The sequence below is a fragment of the Thalassophryne amazonica genome, chromosome 6 (assembly GCF_902500255.1).
Source record: "Thalassophryne amazonica chromosome 6, fThaAma1.1, whole genome shotgun sequence".
Taxonomy (NCBI): Eukaryota; Metazoa; Chordata; class Actinopteri; order Batrachoidiformes; family Batrachoididae; genus Thalassophryne; species Thalassophryne amazonica.
The window spans coordinates 24,309,108-24,333,291 of NC_047108.1; the positions used below are offsets into that span (position 1 = coordinate 24,309,108).

At 42.5% G+C, this 24,184-nt stretch overlaps 1 long non-coding RNA gene across 1 annotated transcript in view; it reads right to left on the reverse strand.

The window, feature by feature from the left end:
* LOC117511964 overlaps nucleotides 1-24,184 on the reverse strand; it is a 58,233-nt gene that overhangs the window by 14,704 nt on the left and 19,345 nt on the right. Inside the window, exon 2 of the long non-coding RNA XR_004561163.1 lies at nucleotides 13,164-13,289. This is a non-coding gene — a long non-coding RNA (uncharacterized LOC117511964). The remainder of the gene's footprint in view (nucleotides 1-13,163; nucleotides 13,290-24,184) is intronic.

Below are 24,184 nucleotides of genomic sequence, written 5' to 3' on the forward strand. Positions count from 1 at the left end.
CTTTTCCAGGGACTTGACTAGTGTCCTCCAAATGGCCAGCAGAGCTAGGCTGCTTAAACGGCCTTGGCCCATGGTGTTGCGGGTGTAAGACTTGAGCCGCTTTAAACAGGAGAAGCTCCTCTCTACACCTGCAGATGTAGCTCCAAATCGTTGCCACTAATGACAATAGTTTGTACACCTGAGGCATTGCACTGTCCAACTCCATGTCTTTCAGAAACAGCAAGAAATCACATAGCTTTCCCCTGTTGCCCTGCAAGTCCTGGTTTGAATATAGGACTTGAAGTTCAGACCTCAGTCTCCCTGAATCAAAGAACTGGCCAAAACTTTCAGGACACTCTGAAATGCCTCCTCTGGAAACACTTGTCTCATCTCATCAAATTGCCCTGGATTGACCAATTCCAAGAAGCGCAGACTTTCCAAATTTGCAAAATGCCGAGGTAACTGCTCTGTGAGATTGTCTAGGATGGCCATGTACAGATTTCTGTAGCGCTCCTTGGGATCCTGTAGTTGTGACAGACGGTGTTTTCTCATGGGCTCAGTTTGTGGGTCTGATGTGAGATCTGCTGCTCTGGCATGAACAGCTTGGAAAGCCCCCTCTGACCTCTTGTCTTTGACAAAAGCAAGAAAAGACTCAATTCTTTTCTTGCAGTACAGAACATCCATAGCTCTCTGCTGGACAATGTCAAACACCACATCAGTCTCTGAAAAGAGTTGTTCATATGTGTACAACATGAACACAAACTCAAAATCCTCCAGTTTCATCAGAAGGCCTTTGGCACAGTCTAATGTGTCATCATCCATGGACTTATCTGCAATGATCATCTCAAATGTTTGCAGGAGGGCATCATAATTGTTTGCCACAGTGCTCACTATCCGTGATGTGAAATTCCATCGAGTAGGAGCATTTCTGGGCAACCTTGAGCAGACCGCAGACTCAAGAAAAGACATCCTCTTTGTGGATTTTGAGAAAAATGTGGCAAACCCAGAGAGTGATACAAAAAATATTCTGCACTCAGATAAGTATTTAGCCCCCTGAGACAGAACCAGATTCAGTCTGTGTGCATAGCAATGCACAAACATTGCACTGGGGGCTATTGCTTTAATTTTGGCCTGCAAACCATTAAGAGCTGAAGCCATGACAGCAGCCTCATCATAGGTTTGCGCCACACGTTTCTCCCTGAAATTGTAGCCCTGCATGTTCTCATTCAAGACTTCAAAAACAGACTGAGCATCTCTTCCCCCAGAAACATCAAAAAATCCAATAAAGCGCTCCTGAATTTTACCTGCCCTATCCACATAGCGAACAACGACAGAGAGTTGAGCATGGCAAGCTATATCAGTTGTTTCATCCACCTGCCATTCAAAAAAGGGAGCAGCCTAGATTTCATCCTTGATCTCATCAGAAACAGTGGCTGAAAGAACAGAGATCAAGTCATTTTGGATTGCATGGGACATACCAGAAAACACAGCTGATGACTGGAATTGTGTGGCCAGGACAGAGTCACATTTATCTAATGTTTCATTAAACTCCCTGTAATTTCCCTTGTTGGATGATTCAACACTCTCATCATGCCCCCTAAATGACAGCTCCTGACGGCCAAGCAAGGAAGTCACATCAATAAGGCGGTTTAGGAAAGCTCTGTTTTGTTTAACTGCTTCATTATGTTTTGCCACTTGAATGCGAGCGCCTTCATTGATTACATGCTCAACCCTGACTCTGCCCAGGTAACTTAACCTTGCACATGCACTCACATGTTCATTGTTTTTTCATGCCTTCTGTATGCCCTGTCAAAGTTGGACAGATCCCAAAAACCCACTTTTGACCAGACAACACATCCCTGAGATGGTTTCATCAAGAGGCATGGCCAACAGTACATTTTATTTGTTACAGCACTTCCAGGCAGCCAGCTCACTTTGTCATACCAGGACAGCTGAAAAGACCTGTTACTTTTCCCCACCTTTTGCACCAAATTAATCTGAGGAGTTGATCTGTCCTGCTGTTTAACTCTAAGTTTTTATTCGTAAGGAAGACTATCAAAAGGCTTCGCCAAAATCCGGTCCACAACATTCAAATTGTCTGCCATTATGTGCAGCTTGCTACCTAGCTAGCTCGCTAGCTGGGACTGGCACGAGGCTAGTGTGAAGTTTGTCTGCCTGTGAGTGCTTTGTGATGGTGGAGGGGCTCAGCAGCACTCGCTGCTCGGTAGGGATGTTTTGAGAAATGTGAAGTTAGCGACACCAGCAACCATAGTCAATTGTCTTCCGGGGGCCAGAGCAGGCGACACTGAAGGAAATTTGAAACTGCTGGCTAAGGCTAAGCGTAAATTTGGTAAGATTGTAATTCACGTCGGCAGTAATGACACCCGGTTACGCCAATCGGAGGTCACTAAAATTAACATTGAATCGGTGTGTAACTTTGCAAAAACAATGTCGGACTCTGTAGTTTTCTCTGGGCCCCTCCCCAATGGGACCGGGAGTGACATGTTTAGCCGCATGTTCTCCTTGAATTGCTGGCTGTCTGAGTGGTGTCCAAAAAATGAGGTGGGCTTCATAGATAATTAGCAAAGCTTCTGGGGAAACCTGGTCTTGTTAGGAGAGACGGCATCTATCCCACTTTGGATGGAGCAGCTCTCATTTCTAGAAATCTGGCCAATTTTCTTAAATCCTCCAAACCGTGACTATCCAGGGTTGGGACCAGGAAGCAGAGTTGTAGTCTTACACACCTCTCTGCAGCTTCTCTCCCCCTGTCATCCCCTCATTACCCCATCCCCGTAGAGACGGTGCCTGCTCCCAGACCACCAATAACCAGCAAAAATCTATTTAAGCATAAAAATTCAAAAAAAAAATAATATAGCACCTTCAACTGCACCACAGACTAAAACAGTTAAATGTGGTCTATTAAACATTAGGTCTCTCTCTTCTAAGTCCCTGTTAGTAAATGATATAATAATTGATCAACATATTGATTTATTCTGCCTTACAGAAACCTGGTTACAGCAGGATGAATATGTTAGTTTAAATGAGTCAACACCCCCGAGTCACACTAACTGCCAGAACGCTCGTAGCACGGGCCGAGGCGGAGGATTAGCAGCAATCTTCCATTCCAGCTTATTAATTAATCAAAAACCCAGACAGAGCTTTAATTCATTTGAAAGCTCTTAGTTTTGTCCATCCAAATTGGAAGTCCCAAAAACCAGTTTTATTTGTTGTTATCTATCGTCCTCCTGGTCGTTACTGTGAGTTTCTCTGTGAATTTTCAGACCTTTTGTCTGACTTAGTGCTTAGCTCAGATAAGATAATTATAGTGGGCGATTTTGACAGCCTCAACACTGCATTTAATCTATTATTAGACTCAACTGGCTTTGCTCAAAATGTAAATGAGTCCACCCACCACTTTAATCATATCTTAGATCTTGTTCTGACTTATGGTATGGAAATTGAAGACTTAACAGTATTCCCTGAAAACTCCCTTCTGTCTGATCATTTCTTAATAACATTTACATTTACTCTGATGGACTACCCAGCAGTGGGGAATAAGTTTCATTACACTAGAAGTCTTTCAGAAAGCGCTGTAACTAGGTTTAAGGATATGATTCCTTCTTTATGTTCTCTAATGCCATATACCAACACAGTGCAGAGTAGCTACCTAAACTCTGTAAGTGAGATAGAGTATCTCGTCAATAGTTTTACATCCTCATTGAAGACAACTTTGGATGCTGTAGCTCCTCTGAAAAAGAGAGCTTTAAATCAGAAGTGCCTGACTCCGTGGTATAACTCACAAACTCGCAGCTTAAAGCAGATAACCCGTAAGTTGGAGAGGAAATGGCGTCTCACTAATTTAGAAGATCTTCACTTAGCCTGGAAAAAGAGTCTGTTGCTCTATAAAAAAGCCCTCCGTAAAGCTAGGACATCTTACTACTCATCACTAATTGAATAAAATAAGAACAACCCCAGGTTTCTTTTCAGCACTGTAGCCAGGCTGACAAAGAGTCAAAGCTCTATTGAGCCGAGTATTCCTTTAACTTTAACTAGTAATGACTTCATGACTTTCTTTGCTAATAAAATTTTAACTATTAGAGAAAAAATTACTCATAACCATCCCAAAGACGTATCGTTATCTTTGGCTGCTTTCAGTGATGCCGGTATTTGGTTAGACTCTTTCTCTCAGATTGTTCTGTCTGAGTTATTTTCATTAGTTACTTAATCCAAACCATCAACATGTCAATTAGACCCCATTCCTACCAGGCTGCTCAAGGAAGCCCTACCATTAATTAATGCTAAATATGATCAATCTATCTTTATTAGCTGGCTACGTACCACAGGCTTTTAAGGTGGCAGTAATTAAACCATTACTTAAAAAGCCATCACTTGACCCAGCTATCTTAGCTAATTATAGGCCAATCTCCAACCTTCCTTTTCTCTCAAAAATTCTTGAAAGAGTAATTGTAAAACAGCTAACTGATCATCTGCAGAGGAATGGTCTATTTGAAGAGTTTCAGTCAGGTTTTAGAATTCATCATAGTACAGAAACAGCATTAGTGAAGGTTACAAATGATCTTCTTATGGCCTCAGACAGTGGACTCATCTCTGTGCTTGTTCTGTTAGATCTCAGTGCTGCTTTTGATACTGTTGACCATAAAATTTTATTACAGAGATTAGAGCATGCCATAGGTATTAAAGGCACTGCGCTGCGGTGGTTTGAATCATATTTATCTAATAGATTACAATTTGTTCATGTAAATGGGGAATCTTCTTCACAGACTAAGGTTAATTATGGAGTTCCACAAGGTTCTGTGCTAGGACCAATTTTATTCACTTTATACATGCTTCCCTTAGGCAGTATTATTAGACGGCATTGCTTAAATTTTCATTGTTACGCAGATGATACCCAACTTTATCTATCCATGAAGCCAGAGGACACACACCAATTAGCTAAACTGCAGGATTGTCTTACAGACATAAAGACATGGATGACCTCTAATTTCCTGCTTTTAAACTCAGATAAAACTGAAGTTATTGTACTTGGCCCCACAAATCTTAGAAACATGGTGTCTAACCAGATCCTTACTCTGGATGGCATTACCCTGACCTCTAGTAATACTGTGAGAAATCTTGGTCTTGGAGTCATTTTTGATCAGGATATGTCATTCAAAGTGCATATTAAACAAATATGTAGGACTGCTTTTTGCATTTACGCAATATCTCTAAAATTAGAAAGGTCTTGTCTCAGAGTGATGCTGAAAAACTAATTCATGCATTTATTTCCTCTAGGCTGGACTATTGTAATTCATTATTATCAGGTTGTCCTAAGAGTTCCCTGAAAAGCCTTCAGTTAATTCAAAATGCTGCAGCTAGAGTACTAACGGGGACTAGAAGGAGAGAGCATATCTCACCCATATTGGCCTCTCTTCATTGGCTTCCTGTTAATCCTAGAATAGAATTTAAAATTCTTCTTCTTACTTATAAGGTTTTGAATAATCAGGTCCCATCTTATCTTAGGGACCTCATAGTACCATATCACCCCAATAGAGCGCTTTGCTCTCAGACTGCAGGCTTACTTGTAGTTCCTAGGTTTTGTAAAGTAGAATGGGAGGCAGAGCCTTCAGCTTTCAGGCTCCTCTCCTGTGGAACCAGCTCCCAATCAGATCAGGAGGACAGACAACCATCCTACTTTTAAGATTAGGCTTAAAACTTTCCTTTTTGCTAAAGCTTATAGTTAGGGCTGGATCAGGTGACCCTGAACCATCCCTTAGTTATGCTGCTATAGACGTAGACTGGCTGGGGGGTTCCCATGATGCACTGAGTGTTTCTTTCTCTTTTTGCTCTGTATGCACCACTCTGCATTTAATCATTAGTGATTGATCTCTGCTCCCCTCCACAGCATGTCTTTTTCCTGGTTCTCTCCCTCAGCCCCAAACCAGTCCCAGCAGAAGACTGCCCCTCCCTGAGCCTGGTTCTGCTGGAGGTTTCTTCCTGTTAAAAGGGAGTTTTTTCCTTCCCACTGTCGCCAAGTGCTTGCTCACAGGGGGGTCGTTTTGACCGTTGGGGTTTTTACGTAATTATTGTATGGCCTTGCCTTACAATATAAAGCGCCTTGGGGCAACTGTTTGTTGTGATTTGGCGCTATATAAATAAAATTGATTGATTGATTGATAGGGACAGAAACTGCGACAGAAGTCAAAGTGTGATAGAAGTCAGTCTCCAAACACAAGCAGCTACAAAAAAACCCCACCAGAAATAGAAGCTCGAAGAAAATGCTGCTAAGAGGATTAGGAAAGTCTCCGGTTCAACTCAAAACAGAATGAAAATTAAAAAATGCTCCCACAGATGTTTACACCAAAAGATCGCTGATTCGCTCATTTCGCTGTCAATCAAAAAGGGATTCAGCCTCAGACAGATCATCCAATCATCATGCAGAAGCTGAGCATCCGAGCCAGCCGAGGCCAGCCCACTGCCCCATAGACCCCCAGAGACGCTGAGCGTCTGATGGGCGGGAAAAAGCCCAGCATTTATCCAATGACTCGTCTCGTTTCGCTGCACTCTGTGCTTCGCTATTGAACTCTGTGGATGCTCAGCGTCCACACTATTTAAACAGCATATATTTGATCACTTATTTTTTGACATTTTAGGGGAAGCTGAGCTTCCTTTGCAGTCTTAGAGCAATTGCCTCTGGTCCATTTATAAATGCTTATCAACGCGTTAGTAAACTTAAAAATACTATTATAAAGCCTTTAAAGGTGTTAGTAAAGTATTTGGTGTGAGCTCAAGTAAAGTGATGGATAAATTTGCATTATAACTTATTTGTAGATGCTATTTACGAGGTCTGTCCATAAAGTAACGGTCCTTTTTATTTTTTTTTAAAACTATATGGATTTCATTCATGTTTTTACGTCAGACATGCTTGAACCATCGTGCGCATGCGTGAGTTTTTCCACGACTGTCGGTGACGTCATTCACCTGTGAGCACGCCTTGTGGAAGGAGTGGTCCCGCCCCTCGTCGGATTTTCATTGTCTGGAAATGGCGGAATGAAAAGGACTTTTTTTCCATCAGAATTTTTTCAGAAGCTGTTAGAGACTGGCACCTGGAAACCATTCGAAAAATTTATCTGGCTTTTGGTGAAAATTTTACGGGCTTCACAGAGAATAAGGACTTTAACTACAGCTTTAAGGACCCTTTAAGGATGGTCGGTGCGCCAGCTCTCCGCAAGTTCTCTTATACTCACTCGACTGGTAAGCACTGAAAGCCGAGATGGGCATGTCCAAACTTGTCCTCTAACACTCCAAAACGGAGGTGTTCCTTTGTCTCGCTTCATCAGCGAATCGGTCGTGACGCGCGAAGCCTCCGCGCGGCTTTCCATGACAAAATCTCTTGTTAAAGTGAAATCTGCCGGAAAACGGCGGATGTCCAGCTCTTGTGATAACCAGAGAAAGAGCACACGATGGTCTCGTATCCACAGAGCCATCAGCTTAGAAATGATCCAGTGGTTTGTGCCGCGACGTCGCAGCTCGGAGCGCGGCGCACCGACCGTCCTTAAAGGGGTCCTTAAAGCTGTAGTTAAAGTCCTTATTCTCTGTGAAGCCCGTAAAATTTTCACCAAAAGCCAGATACATTTTTAGAAAGGTTTCCAGGTGCCAGTCTAACAGCTTCTGAAAAATTCTGATGGATAATTCCGCCGTTTCCAGACAATGAAAATCCGATGAGGGGGCGGGACCACTCCTTTCACAAGGCGTGCTCACAGGCGAATGACGTCACCGACAGGCGTGGAAAAACTCACGCATGCGCACGAGGGTTCAAGGATGTCCTGACGTAAAAACATATGAATGAAATCCATATAGTTTAAAAAAAAATAAAAAGGGACCGTTACTTTATGGACACACCACGTATATGTATTACGCAGAGTCACCAACAGTTGACCAGTTCACTTTATATATCCATTCATAAATACTTATCAACGCATATTTTGTTTTGAGGAATTGGTACGGCTGTATTAGACGAGGAGTGCGGGTTCATTCTTCGCAAAATGTTAAAGTAATGTTCGGTTAGGAAGTGGTGTCGATTTGCGAGTAATTGCGCCGCCATTAGTGCTAACCGATAGCTAAACATGGCGTCAGAACGGGTCGCCATTATCCACTAAGCAATAGCAGCAAATCGGCTAACTGTTCTTAAAAAATAAGGTTTTACCCTCAACAAAAATATAAACGCAACACTTTTGGTTTTGCTCCCATTTTGTATGAGATGAACTCAAAGATCTAAAACTTTTCCACATACACAATATCACCATTTCCCTCAAATATTGTTCACAAACCAGTCTAAATCTGTGATAGTGAGCACTTCTCCTTGGCTGAGATAATCCATCCCACCTCACAGGTGTGCCATATCAAGATGCTGATTAGACACCATGATTAGTGCACAGGTGTGCCTTAGACTGTCCACAATAAAAGGCCACTCTGAAAGGTGCAGTTTTGTTTTATTGGGGGGGATACCAGTCAGTATCTGGTGTGACCACCATATGCCTCATGCAGTGCAACACATCTCCTTCGCATAGAGTTGATCAGGTTGTCAATTGTGGCCTGTGGAATGTTGGTTCACTCCTCTTCAATGCCTGTGCGAAGTTGCTGGATATTGGCAGGAACTGGTACACGCTGTCATATACGCAGGTCCAGAGCATCCCAAACATGCTCAATGGGTGACATGTCCGGTGAGTATGCCGGCCATGCAAGAACTGAGACATTTTCAGCTTCCAAGAATTGTGTACAGATCCTTGCAACATGGGGCCGTGCATTATCCTGCTGCAACATGAGGTGATGTTCTTGGATGTATGGCACAACAATGGGCCTCAGGATCTCGTCACGGTATCAATAAAATGCAAATGTGTTCTTCATCCATAACAGACGCCTGCCCATACCATAACCCCACCGCCACCATGGGCCACTCGATCCACAACATTGACATCAGAAAACCGCTCACCCACACGACTCCACACACGATGTCTGCCATCTGCCCTGGACAGTGTGAACCGGGATTCATCCGTGAACACCTCTCCAACGTGCCAAACACCAGCGAATGTGAGCATTTGCCCATTCAAGTCGGTTACGACGACGAACTGGAGTCAGGTCGAGACCCCGATGAGGACGACGAGCATGCAGATGAGCTTCCCTGAGACGGTTTCTGACAGTTTGTGCAGAAATTCTTTGGTTATGCAAACCGATTGTTTCAGCAGCTGTCCGAGTGGCTGGTCTCAGATGATCTTGGAGGTGAACATGCTGGATGTGGAGGTCCTGAGCTGGTGTGGTTACATGTGGTCTGTGGTTGTGAGGCTGGTTGGATGTACTGCCAAATTCTCTGAAACGCCTTTGGAGACAGCTTATGGTAGAGAAATGAACATTCAATACACGAGCAACAGCTCTGGTTGACATTCCTGCTGTCAGCATGCCAACTGCACACTCCCTCAAATCTTGCGACATCTGTGGCATTGTGCTGTGTGATAAAACTGCACCTTTCAGAGTGGCCTTTTATTGTGGGCAGTCTAAGGCACACCTGTGCCCTAATCATGGTGTCTAATCAGCATCTTGATATGGCACACCTGTGAGGTGGGATGGATTATCTCAGCAAAGGAGAAGTGCTCACTATTACAGATTTAGACTGGTTTGTGAACAATATTTCAGGGAAATGGTAATATTGTGTATGTGGAAAAAGATTTAGATCTTTGAGTTCATCTCATACAAAATGGGAGCAAAACCAAAAGTGTTGCGTTTATATTTTGTTGAGTGTACATCCGACGACATAAATTCACATTGATCAAGCGGATAGCCTCTCGGATGGAAACAAAGTGTCCACTCGATCATTTTCAACTTTATGCCACGTTCACACCGGACGGCACAAATTCGCATCCCTCGCCTGGCGATGGACGCCCCACCATCGCACGGTGTGTCGCTCATCATTTGCTGCAGGAGCTGCGTCTGGATGACGGCCGCTTTCAGCTATATTTCTGCCTCGTTTGAGGACCTCCTATCCCATTCACATGCACAAATGTGAACAAAGAAAAAAAAGTGGCTGCTGCTGCAGTTCCCTCGCTCTCCTCTCCAACTCTGTCATAATTGTGTTATAAACCAGCCACCATTTGTTTTATTATACATCTGTGTAGTTAATAAAATTATCTTCACAGACGATTCGTTCATGCACGCACGTGAAGAAACAAAAAACTGGCTGCTGCTGCAGTTCATCGCTCTCCTCTCCAACTCTGTCATAATTGTGTTAAATACATAAAGGACAAAAGGGACGTAAGTCCTGCTCACAGGCTGATTACCAGAGACAGGACATGTCCACATCAAGTATAACTCCAGACATCTCCATGTCACTACATATCCAGTCCATGATTGGTCAACGCGGCACAACAAGACGAAAAAGTTCAGATTTTTCAACTTGGGGAAGAGGGCGACGCGACGCAATGCAACGCGTTATCGCGTCACTCCCTCAGAATCACTTATTTGCGTTGCTTTATTCACATCCATTGCATCACATTGCGTAGCTTGGACTTTTGTGGAACCACAATGCGTCCTTCCATTGGGATTACAGGCAACCTCTCGCTGCCGTCGCGTGGGTGGCATCTGGTGTGAACGCGGCATTAGAATACATTAAGCAGTTAGATTTGGTATGACAACGGTTAGCCAATGCAGCTTTAGCCTAGCTTTCACTAACACTTACGCGCGTAGCCGATTAACCATCGTTTTCGGTGAGGTGTTCGCTGGAAGTGTGCGTGAGAAGGCCAGTGATTAAATAACATTCATCCATACGGTCCGAAAAACAGTTAAAACCAGTTTTTCATTTTCATCTTTCTCCTCGGATGCTCGTCGTCAGTGAGAACAAAAACAGGAAGTGTCGTAGGACATCTCCTCACTATTTTAATTTGTTGAACAATTTAAATCATGTAAATCCAACTGTGCAGTTCTAAATTATATTCAGTAACGTGTATCATTTATTTTATTTTATTATCATTTTAAGTGTACTTAAAATATTGAGAAAATATTATTGTCTTACATTCTTGTGAACCCAATCATGTATCGTTTTACAAACAGAGTGTATCGTCATACCCCTGACACAGAGTGCACGCACACAAGCAAGGTGCTTATACAACCCCTGGCAATAATTATGGAATCACCGGCCTCTGAGGATGTTCATTCAGTTGTTTTAATTTTGTAGAAAAAAAGCAGATCACAGACATGACACAAACTAAAGTCATTCAATGGCAACTTTCTGGCTTTAAAGAAACACTATAAGAAATCAGGAAAAATAACTGTGGCAGTCAGTAACGGTTACTTTTTTAGACCAAGCAGAGGGAAAAAAAATATGGACTCACTCAATTCTGAGGAATAAATTATGGAATCACCCTGTAAATTTTCATCCCCAAAACTAACACCTGCATCAAATCAGATCTGCTCGATAGTCTGCATCTAAAAAGGAGTGATCACACCTTGGAGAGCTGTTGCAACCAAGTGGACTGACATGAATCATGGCTCCAACACGAGAGATGTCATTGAAACAAAGGAGAGGATTATCAAACTCTTAAAAGAGGGTAAATCATCAACGCAATGTTGCAAAAGATGTGGTTGATTCAAAGTCAGCTGTGTCTAAACTCTGGACCAAATACAAACAACATGGGAAGGTTGTTAAAAGCAACATACTGGTAGACCAAGGAAGACATCAAAGCGTCAAGACAGAAACTTAAAGCAATATGTCTCAAAAATCGAAAATGCACAACAAAAGAAATGAGGAACAGAATGGGAGGAAACTGGAGTCAACGTCTGTGACCGAACTGTAAGAAACCGCCTAAAGGAAATGGGATTTACATACAGAAAAGCTAAACGAAAGGCATCATTAACACCTAAACAGAAAAAAACAAGGCAAGGTGATGATGCTGGAACTTTTGTTTGGTGCCATTCCAATGAGATTCCAATGAGATTTATAAAGATGACTGCCTGAAGAGAACATGTAAATTTCCACAGTCATTGATGATATGGGGCTGCATGTCAGGTCAAGGCACTGGGGAGACAGCTGTCATTACATCATCAATAAATGCACAAGTTTACGTTAATATTTTGGACACTTTTCTTATTCCCATCAATTGAAAGGATGTTTGGGGATGATTAAATCATTTTTCAAGATGATAATGCATCTTGCCATAGAGAAAAACTGTGAAAACATTCCTTGCAAAAAGACACATAGGGTCAATGTCATGGCCTGCAAATAGTCCAGATCTAATCCAATTGAAAATCTTTGGTGGAAGTTGAAGAAAATGGTCCATGACAAGGCTCCAACCTGCAAAGCTGATCTGGCAACAGCAATCAGAGAAAGTTGGAGCCAGATTGATGAAGAGTACTGTTTGTCACTCATTAAGTCCATGCCTCAGAGACTGCAAGCTGTTATAAAAGCCAGAGGTGTGCAAACAAATACTAGTGATGTGTTGGAGCGTTCTTTTGTTTTTCATGATTCCATAATTTTTCCTCAGAATTGAGTGATTCCATATTTTTCCCTCTGCTTGGTCTAAAAAAGTAACTGTTACTGACTGCCACATTTTTTTTTTCTTGATTTCATATAGTGTTTCTAAAGCCAGAAAGTTGCCATTTGAAATGACTTTAGTTTTGTGTCATGTCTGTGATCTGCTTTTTCTCTACAAAATTAAACAACTGAATGAACATCTTCCGAGGCTGGTGATTCCATAATTTTTGCCAGGGGTTCTACACATATAAGCAATAACGCTGTAACATAAAATGTGGAAAAAGCGCTGTGAATACCGGATGCACAAAAAAATGAATAGAACTTTAAAACTGCTGTTGTGGCAATCAGGCCAGCTTCTTTCATTTTCAGAATCAATCTATGCCAGAAATCACCAATGGTAGACTAGCTGTAGACAGCTGATCCAGCTGTGCCTCCATCACCAGAAACCAGTGGGACATGAGATGAATGCTTTGCGAGGAAAGACTCTCATTTCAATTAATACATATTTCCTTCATTCCTTTCCTTTTCTCATTTCCTTGAATCTATTCCTCACATTTTACATGAAAGCGATTAAGATAATGAAAACAAGCAAGTGAGGGAACCATGGCCTCAAGAAAACACACACAAGCTGATTTATTCATAGTGCCACGTGACCAGGAAAGCACACCCCCTTCATCATCAATCCATTTGAGTGTGATTGGCTGCTGCTTGGCAACACTGCACATCTTCCTCACCTCTTCACACAACTCCATGAAGGTTACAGTGGCAGGTAGGTCCTGTGATCAACATATCCCTGAAGGACGGAGGAACACATAGACACACACAAACAAACACACACCTTCAGGGATTATTGGAGACACACTACAGAGGGATTCAAATGAATGACCATTTAGTTAGAAAATGCTTCTCCACACTGCAGCTATTTAAAGTGATGGGAGGATGCACTGACTGATTCATTTAACAAGCAGGTGAACGTAACAAAATTAAATGTTAGCAAACATGAGGTGCTGAAAATGCATGTGAATTAAGAAATGGAAAAATAAAAATGGATGTAATTTTTTTTTTAATTAAGCAACAAATTATCAAGTAATTTGACTAAAATCTAATTTGAGTAAAAACTGCTCAGCATGTCCTTTTTCAAAACACTACTTTGCTGTTTCACATGCTGTAAATAGCAGACGTAAACTGAGTGTTGTATTTTTAGCAAGGAGGAAGACGAACATAAGAGAGGACTATTTAAGTGCAGAGAGCCACCCGGTTGTAATCACATAAAACTTGATATTAATATTTATCTATATGATATTGCAGAAAGAAATATTCATAACCTCACAAAAAGTTAACTTTTTACACTGCCTCAGAGCTAGGGCTTCCAACACTGTGCAAAAACATACCTTCCAATGATGTAAATGATTGTCAATGGTGAAAAATACTACAAAAAAGCTGATTCACAAGTCAAATATGAATATAAACGTCTCACTTCAAGCAGTTAACACAAAGTAGTTTCAAGGAATCTGTTCATGTAATGGTGAGACTCTGCAGTGAATTGTGTTGACTTTCCAAGTGTTTGAATAAGTCAGGCAAAGCTGTGCACATGTGTAGGTGCTGCACTCTGGAGTGGTTTTGTTTTGAACTCCCACCCATTCACTCCCCTCCCTGGCATGGGTGGCGGAGTACCTCAGACAAAAATACAAATGAATCCATTATTACTAGTTGAACCAATAATGGCCACATCAGAATTAAACACCGCACATAACATTTGATTGTTTATGTGCACTAAACCTGAAACAGTCAGTGAGTGTAGGCCACTGCAGAAATACTGCGTGACCACTACTCAGCAAGTGATCGAGTAGGGCTGGACAGGTGGACAATTCCATAACAGTGATCCTGCGATGATGTTAGAATTCTAAGTTCACACAAAGATCCTCAGGTTCACTGATATCAAACTGAGTGCTGACAGTGCTCATGAAAGCAGTGCATCATGGGTCGAGTAGCCAAGGCCACCATCATGCCTTGTGCCCTTGGCAATCACAGTAGCGTGCTGCCTTGTTGTGAGATTGTAATAGATAAGTGATGCCTTTTGCAAAGTGGGATGACTGGGAAAATGTTTATCAGAAAGTTAACTCATTTTGTATTTTGGTTTTGAAATGTCAAACAGTCCAAGGTGTAGGAGTGGCCAAACATTTCCACTCTCTTACATCCCCTCCATGACCTCAGGAGGAAAAATTAAGCTAAAAACACAACTTATGCTCTCTGCATCATCTAATTATGAAGGATTTAGATAATAAAACATTCATTCAATCCTGGCTTATTCCAACTAAGGGTCACTAGGGACCTGGAGACCATCTCAGTGGACAATGGGCAAGAGATGGGGTACACCCTGGACAGGACACAGTCTACAGCAGGGCCACATACAGACAGACAAACTCACGTACACCTACAGTCATTTTAAAGTTCCTAGTTCCCCTAAGCTGCAAGTCTTTCAAAGTGGAGGAACACGAACATGGGGAGAACATGCAAACTCTACACAGAAAGGACCAGGTGGGAAGTAATCCCAGGACTTTCTTGCTGTGAGGTAAAGGTACTTTGACAATTACACAAATTCAATCCCCGCACTGCCACACAATTCGTCTTGCCAATGTGAAACGCTTTGTGCCGCTGGACAACGTGTTACATAAAATAATTATTTCATAGCCAATGATGAATTTGCTCTCAGAACTTGGCTGATGAAACCATCACTCATCGCTCCTGGAATGACAGAGGAATTATCTGCAGCTAAAGTTTTTCTCATGTGCTTCATGAGGTGAAAAACACATTTAGAATCATCTCAAAGGTAATTATTTATAATATTTTTATTGTAATGGCTTGGTAAAACTTGTATTTTCATTCCTTCTTATGAGTTAGATAATGTATCTGTAACATTATGTTTATGTAACATCTGGTCATAATTGTTCAGCTGCCCTGCGGCAATGAAATGCACTGACTCGCAGTGACATACAGTGTTTCTGAATAGATTGCGCGATGTTAATGTCTAGTTCACAAAATTAATGCATGGCAGAGATTTTAAACATTTCAAATTTTTTCTTGTGCATTTGTATGCAGCCGCGCACAGCTCACAAACAGTTCACGAGTTTACTCTCTGGTAAGCCAGATTGCGTGTCAGTGCAGTGATCAAATCTGTGCAAGTATCAAGGTACCTTAACAGTGCTAACCACTAAGTCACCACGCCACCCTATTAACAAAACAATGCAAAGGTAATGCACATATTCTCACTGAATATTCAACTTTGCATTTTTATTTTCTGGTCTCCTAAAGCTGCATTCTTTTTTTTTATTTTGAAGACTTAAATGTCCTTAGATGTGTAGCTGGCTGGATTGTGTTGCCTTATACATACTGAATGTCTATCAGACAGAAAATGAAGCATTTCTACATTTTGCTTTGTCCTGTCTGTGGCACAAAAATAATGTGGAATGGTGTGAAACAAAGTGTTAATTCATGAATCATCTCCTCACACTACGGGTTTCTGCCTCTTATACAACCCATGCTTCCACTAAATCTCATAAACAATGGTTTAAAACTTTTCAGATAAACCTGCTCACAAACTTCAACCAAGCAAGAAAAATAACACCTCTGTGGCAGATGTAAAAATTTTTTTTCCAGAGAATAAAAGCAATTTTATGACAAGAACCAACCACATAAGTATGACCCTTGCACTATTTGCTGAGTGCACAATACTCCCGACTGTTCCTCCCTCTCTCTCTCTTCAAACTGGCATTATAAACTGTGGATAAAACACTTAGGTCACATGTCTTACTTTCTTCCATGACATTGCGATACAAGTTTATGCAAATTCCCATTCTTGCTTTGAACCTTATTCTGCGAAACTCTATTAAGATTACTGAATGTGGCAAGCTGACCTTTTGGAGGTACGAGATCTGTCCAAAAAGTAATCACGTGTGATTGCATCAGCCAAGCTTGAACCTTCGTGCGCATGCGTGAGTTTTATCACGCCTGTCAGTTGCGTCATTCACCTGTGAGCAGGTTTTGTGTGAGCAGTGGTCCACCCCTCTCGTCGGATTTTATTGCGAATAAATGTCTGAATGATTTGGAGTTTTGCGGCATCAAATTTTTCCAGAAACTGTGAGAGACCTCCAGCTGGACACCATTCGGAAAATTCAGATGGCTTTCAGCGACGATTTTATGGGGATTACACAGACTAAGGAGTGCTCCAGCCCGTTTAAAGACCGCCGACAGCGTCTGAGAGCGCGGCGCGCTCCAAGCGCCGATTGACAGGCTGACACCCCGCTGAAACAACCAGATCATTTCCGACATGAAGGCTGTGTTGATCCGGGACGTCGTCTGACTTTCACAAAAAAGGCAGAAGGCGTGGACATCAGCACTTTTTCGGCACATTCTACTGTTACAGGAGTTTTTTTCATGGAAAAAGAAGCAGACGGATGTGCCACCGTGCCGCCCATGGCGCGGGACAAAACCACCTCCGTGTTGGTCCCACAGGACGGCTTTCAGGTGGCTTTCAGACGGCTTCCGGTTGCTTTTCAGTCGTGTGAGTATCCGAGAAATTGTGCATGAGCTGGACATGCCCTAACATGTCCTGTGGGGCTTCATCACGGCATTGCTTTGCACCATGTGGCTCTGCCGCAACGCGCGGAATTCCTCCGCACGTCTGTCTCAATGTGCCGAAAAAGTGCTGATGTCCACATCTTCCGCAATTCCTGTGCTAGTCAGAGGACGTCCCAGATAAAACACAGCATCCAGTTTGGAAATGAACGGCACATTCCACTGTTACAGGAGTTTTTGTCATGGAAAAAGGAGCGGAGGAATTCCGTGCATCGCGGCGGTGCCGCATGGCGCAAAGCAACGCCATGATGAAGCCTCACAGGACATGTTGGGGCATGTCCAGCTCATGCACAATTTCTCGGATACTCACACGACTGAAAAGCAACCAGAAGCCGTCTGAAAGCCACCTGAAAGCCGTCCTGTGAGACCAACAAGGAGGTGGTTTTGTCCTCTGCCATGAGCGGCACGGTGGTGCAATCCTCCGCTTCTCTTTCCATGAAAAAAACTCCTGTAACAGTAGAATGTGCCGAAAAAGTGCTGATGTCCACGCCTTCTGCCTTTTTTGTGAAAGTCAGATGACGTCCCGGATCAACAAAGCCTTCATGTTGGAAATGATCTGGTTGTTTCAGCAGGGTGTCAGCCTGTCGATCGGGGCTCGGAGCGCGGCAACGTTCTCAGCCGCTGTGGGCGGTCTTTAAACCGGCTGGAGCACTCCTTAATCTGTGTAATCCCCATAAAATCGTCGCTGAAAGCCATCTAAATTTTCCGAATGGTGTCCAGCTGGAAGTCTCTCACAGTTTCTGGATCGTTCAGACATTTATTCGCAATAAAAATCCGACGAGAGGGGTGGACCACTGCTCACACAAAGCCTGCCCACAGGCGAATGACGCAACCGACAGGCGTGAAAAAACTCACGCATGCGCACGAAGGTTCAAGCTTGGCTGATGCAATCACACAAAAATTTTTTGCAAAAAATAAAAAGGTCCGATATTTTTGGACAGACCTCGTATGACTGACACTTGTGTGAAACTAATGAAAAAGGAGCAGGCTCAGTGTAACCTGCACCTTTTTACAGTTGTTGTGTGCACATTAGCATCATTAAGATCTAAAGTCAAGAGGTTGCATGAATTCTGCTCATTTGATAATTTTGTGCACTCCCTCCTCACTCTGCCTTGCCAGTAGAACCACTGACTGATGACACCTGCATCTCACCTCTCTTTCATCCCCGTGTTCCACACTAGCTAGCACCCCATTCCACAGGTCACTGTTCTATTATGATCCCCCTCGATCCAGAAAAAGTGCAAAAACAGGATGAAACGGGTTACTCCAGCATGCCTCCTATCAGGCTAGATTATAAAGTGCAGACCTGGCAACCTGCTTGAAAACGAAAGTAAAAACCCTGTCACACCTTGACGATTTAGCCTGCGTATGCCGACAGCCCCGTTTCCACCGAGTGGTTTGGGTCACTACTGCACAGTATGGTGCAGGTCAGAAACAGAGTAATTTAACGTTATATTTTTTGTTTGTTTGTTTTTTATCTTGGTGGTCTATTTTCATTGTGTACAGAATGCTGATGAGTCGACTAGCTGTGGTAAACGCTGCCATGAATGAATGGAATGCTGTGACTCTTTAAACTTTTAAAGCTCCAGTTGCTTTCTGATCAGGTCCGCTGAACAGGTTATCACAGACCTGAGAAATGAAACGCTATGATGATTTTAAACTTTTAAAGCGCCAGTCGCACGTGATCAGGTGTGATCACACCTGTGCTGTGTGATCTGTCATGTGATCAGCATACAGACAGATTGCAATGACAGCAACGGCACTTTAAAAGTTTAAAGAGTCACAGCACTTCATTCGGGTCTGATCCCACCTGATCGATCAGGTCGTCTGATGATCACACCGGCAACGACAGCGCTTTAAAAGTTTAAAGAGTTACAGCGCTTTATCTGAGCACACATGATCGCGGTCGACTGGTTAAGAGTTTAAAGTTTAGAGTTTTAAGTTAAGAGTTTAAATCATCACAGTGTTTCTGTGATGAGAGCGCGACACCAGCATCCTTTGAGAAATGCACTGGAGCAGAAAAACCATAGAGGAACTTGCTTTAAAACACTACGTTTCCAGCCACGACAAGGAATTAAAGTATTTCAGGTGCCGTTTTTGATAATCATGAGTTTTACGTGGATACGTGTCCGTCAGGCCGTGATGGTGGATCGGACTGAAATGACAGGTCATACTTTATATTTACTCCGTGTGTGAATGAAACAGTCTGTCTGCATGGGGACTGCAGCTTTCAGCCAATCAATGGCCAGCACTAATGGACGTATTTAGACTTATGAGCTAAATTACAACAAACGTGTGTCAACAATCACAGAACTTACCAACAACTTATGTCCCGCCTGTGCCAGATGTATGAGTCTGGCATTCGTTGAAAATTTTCAGCATGCCCAAACTTTTTGAGAAGTTCAGCATATTAGGACATATATTAGTGTGCTCTTAACTTATCAGAGTATTGACACTAAATTCACACCTATTAGACTTATGCCAGCATTACAGATGCCATACCCTGGCTAAATCGTCAAGGTGTGACAGGGCCTTAAAGCTGCGCCCAGCTGCATTCTCAGCCAGAACTGCAACAAATTTTTACCCTGATGGAGCACAATCAAACAAGTATCAAGCTGTAATCACTAGAACTACCCCGTTTAAAGTGACTGACATGACTGATGTGGATAAGAATACGAAGGCCCATAAGTGGCTGCGTAATGACGCAGATTTGATGATCAGGATGAAATTTTTGAACAGTTCAAAAATTTCACCTTGATTCAAAACTGGTGCTGATGATGGCCGTATCTACTGAGTATACCAAGTTTATTGAAGATTGACAAAAGAATGGATCAAGAAGTTACTGTGATGCTTCAAAGTGAGCTTTGATTTGTTGTTCAGGTGAAACGGTAAGGAACGGCGCTCTGTGGAACAGGGGTATTAGTCAGATTATTCTCCTCTTTGGCTCTGTACTATCAGACACGCGACTTATACTTGAGTTTGCTTCGCATTACCCTCTGTCTCTGTTCTCTGCTGACCTTAATTTTTTATTCCTGTTTCCCACAAATCTCAGCCGCCACCAGCTGCATGGGTTCCGGCAATCCATAACCCAGTTTTAGCAGCTCCAGATGCCTTGTCCTCCTCCACCCTATTTATGCCTCCAGCATTTATCCATCAATAAAGCTATTGTACCTTTTTACCTCAATCAGTGCATTTTGGGTCCTACTCATAGGTTATCACAACAGAATAAGCTGGCCAACATAGACTCAGTTGGGGCGGAGTCTGTTCTCAAGACCCTCTCATCACAAAGAGTAATGAGAGGGTTTTGAGCTGATGAGAGAACTTCTTGAGCCCATGCAGATTGACAGGGCTAACTCCAGAAGAACAGCAGCACCTGATTAATGCTGGAGAATACATTCATTACAGCACAGTCACATTTTGAAGAACTGTTGACTTCGGCCAAAAGCCAACGCTAACCAATAGACCTAGGGTGAGCCAAACATTTATCTAACATTCCATGCATTACAGAACACAAGTCCCAGCATGCATTCATTGCCATTGTATCTCTTACCCTGTCAATCCTCATCAACTCTGGAGCAGAGGCTAGTTTTCGGGATTCACACTTTATCTCTCAAACTGGCATTCTAAGCATTGTCCCAACCTATCAACATCACCACCTTAGATGGAACTATTTTGTCTAAAATAAACAAACATTTCCTCTTAAGTTAGTTTACATCAGGCAATAATCATTAAATTATTCAATTTAGTGTGTTTCCTACCTCTCTGCTCTGTGAGTCCTTGGGCACTCTTGGTTCTGGACTCTAACCACAACACTGACTGGCTGACCAGTACAGTATGACAGGAGAATGAATCATCACTGGTCCAACTGTTTCAAAAAAATGAATTCCCCCCTCTAGGTTACCAAGGAGACATCTACCAATAAGCCTCCACATTTGTCTCTTATACCTGTTATGAATTAACCATGGTCACGTTAATCGGAATGGTGCAAATCGGATTTAGAAGGATTATTTTCTATAGCCCGTTACACAGATACCTCCATTTTGGATTTGGCACAGTGCACGCTGGGATTGTTTGGGGACATTCCCGCATCGTCGCCCACTTGACCTGTGTTGTAGAAGTTGCGATCCGTCTGTTTTAATCTACAACCCTGGCAATAATTATGGAATCACCGGCCTCGGAGGATGTTCATTCAGTTGTTTAATTTTGTAGAAAAAAAGCAGATCACAGTCATGACACAAAACTAAAGTCATTTCAAATGGCAATTTCTGGTTTTAAAAAACACTATAAGAAATCATGAAAAAAAAATTGTGGCAGTCAGTAACGGTTACTTTTTTAGACCAAGCAGAGGGAAAAAAATATGGACTCACTCAATTCTGAGGAATAAATTATGGAATCACCCTGTAAATTTTCATCCCCAAAACTAACACCTGCATCAAATCAGATCTGCTCGTTAGTCTGCATCTAAAAAAGGAGTGATCACACCTTGGAGAGCAATTGCACCAAGTGGACTGACATGAATCATGCTCCAACACGAGAGATGTCAATTGAAACAAAGGAGAGGATTATCAAACTCTTAAAAGAGGGTAAATCATCACGCAATGTTGCAAAAGATGTTGGTTGTTCACAGTCAGCTGTGTCTAAACTTTGGACCAAATACAACAACATGGGAAGGCTGTTAAAGGCAAACATACTGGTAGACCAAGGAAGACATCAAAGCGTCAAGACAGAAAACTTAAAGCAATATGTCTCAAAAATCGAAAAATGCACAACAAAACAAATGAGGAACGAATGGAAGGAAACTGGAGTCAATGTCTGTGACCGAACTGAAAGACACCGCCTAAAGGAAATAGGATTTACATACAGAAAAGCTAAACGAAAGCCATCATTAACACCTAAACAGAAAAAAACAAGGTTACAATGGGCTAAGGAAAAGCAACCGTGGACTGTGGATGACTGGATGAAAGTCATATTCAGTGATGAATCTCGATCTGCACTGGCAAGGTGATGATGCTGGAACTTTGTTTGGTGCCGTTCCAATGAGATTTATGAAGATGGACTGCCTGAAGAGAACATGTAAATTTCCATAGTCATTGATGATATGGGGCTGCATGTCAGGTAAAGGCAACTGGGGAGATGGCTGTCATTACATCATCAATAAATGCACAGTTTACGTTGATATTTTGGACACTTTCTTATCCATCAATTGAAAGGATGTTTGGGGATGATGAAATCAATTTTTCAAGATGATAATGCATCTTGCCATAGAGCAAAAACTGTGAAAACATTCCTTGCAAAAAGACACATAGGGTCAATGTCATGGCCTGCAAATAGTCCGGATCTTAATCCAATTGAAAATCTCTGGTGGAAGTTGAAGAAAATGGTCCATGACAAGGCTCCAACCTGCAAAGCTGATCTGGCAACAGCAATCAGAGAAAGTTGGAGCCAGATTGATGAAGAGTACTGTTGTCACTCATTAAGTCCATGCCTCAGAGACTGCAAGCTGTTATAAAAGCCAGAGGTGGTGCAACAAAATACTAGTGATGTGTTGGAGCGTTCTTTTGTTTTCATGATTCCACCAATTTTTTCCTCAGATTGAGATGATTCCATATTTTTTCCCTCTGCTTGGTCTAAAAAAGTAACCGTTACTGACTGCCACAATTTTTTTTTCCTGATTTCTTATAGTGTGTCTTAAGCCAGAAAGTTGCCATTTGAAATGACTTTAGTTTTTGTGTCATGGTCCTGTGATCTGCTTTTTCTCTACAAAATTAAACAACTGAATGAACATTCTCAGAGGCCGGTGATTCCATAATTTTTGCCAGGGGTTGTAGAAATTAAGTAATAAAACCCTGCTGAATTTAATCATCCTACTCATTTGTCATGACATGTGTGTCTGAGCCTGAGAGTATAATGGGTGGGGCTGGATTATTATTGTATTTGATTTTTTAAGCAGGGAGTCCACAATTTACTTATCAGCCTCTGTAAAAGCCATTTAAAGATATCAGTTTGTAACTCAACTGTCTGCAGATTAAACCCTCTGGGGCCAACGGCTAAGACCAAGCTTACTAAATTATAAATAACTTTTGAATTGTTATGGTTCGGCGTGGTTGGAGGACGAACTCAAGAGCAGGGAGCAGAGAAAGGTATGTTAGAAAAGAGATTTATTTACAATGAGTTCAAATACTGAGGATAAATGAGTAAAGTGCGCGGCTATCTAGCCACGTGGAGGACCGGCCCGCTCAGCGGTGGAACCAGGGGAAATGCAGCCCAGATGTCTTCAGTTCAGGTGGAATGGACCCGGAGCCAGGTGGCTGCCTGCAAGCTGTCGACGTGGCTGGGGAGGAAAGACAAATGAGTGAGTACTGAGCCGGTCACTTCCAGAAGTGATTCTCAGTCAATCAGTGACAAACTATCACAGCTGGTCCAGATATGCAGTATTAGACAGAATGATTCAGTTCAGTTTCTTCTTAGTGTTTGTTATCAGGAAAAGTTCACAGTTCAGCTTGTACAATATTCCAATCAGAGATCAGAGTGAAGCGGCTTGGTGAGCAAAAGGTGACAAACACTTAGCTGGTAGATGCAGAGTGTGAGAGCTCCGTGCACAGGCTGCAGGTAAAGCTGGTCTTGGTGCAGCAGCAACAAGGAAGAAGTCTCCTCTGAGCTGAGGCTCAGACAGAAGGTGTGTGGAAACACCCAAAAGTCAGAGAATATTCTATTTCTGGAAAAAAGAGAGGCCAACCTTACCGTGGAAATTTCTGGCAAAGATGGAATGAGGAGCTGGGGTTCATATGCAGGTGCTGATTGGATGGAGATCAGGTGTGTTGATCAGCTTGAGGTGTACCACCTGTGCAGAGGGAAAAAGAGCAGCAGCAGGAGGAACAGAGCAGGCAGCACATAACATGAATAATATGAGATTAGAAACGTACGTTTTTTTTTGCTGAAAAGTTACCTCCGTGGACTTTCGAGCCAGCCATCGGCCATCTTTGTACTACTCATAGAAGCTGTGTGATGACGTGCGCAATGTGAGTGTCCAATCAGAATTGGTTCACCGTCACA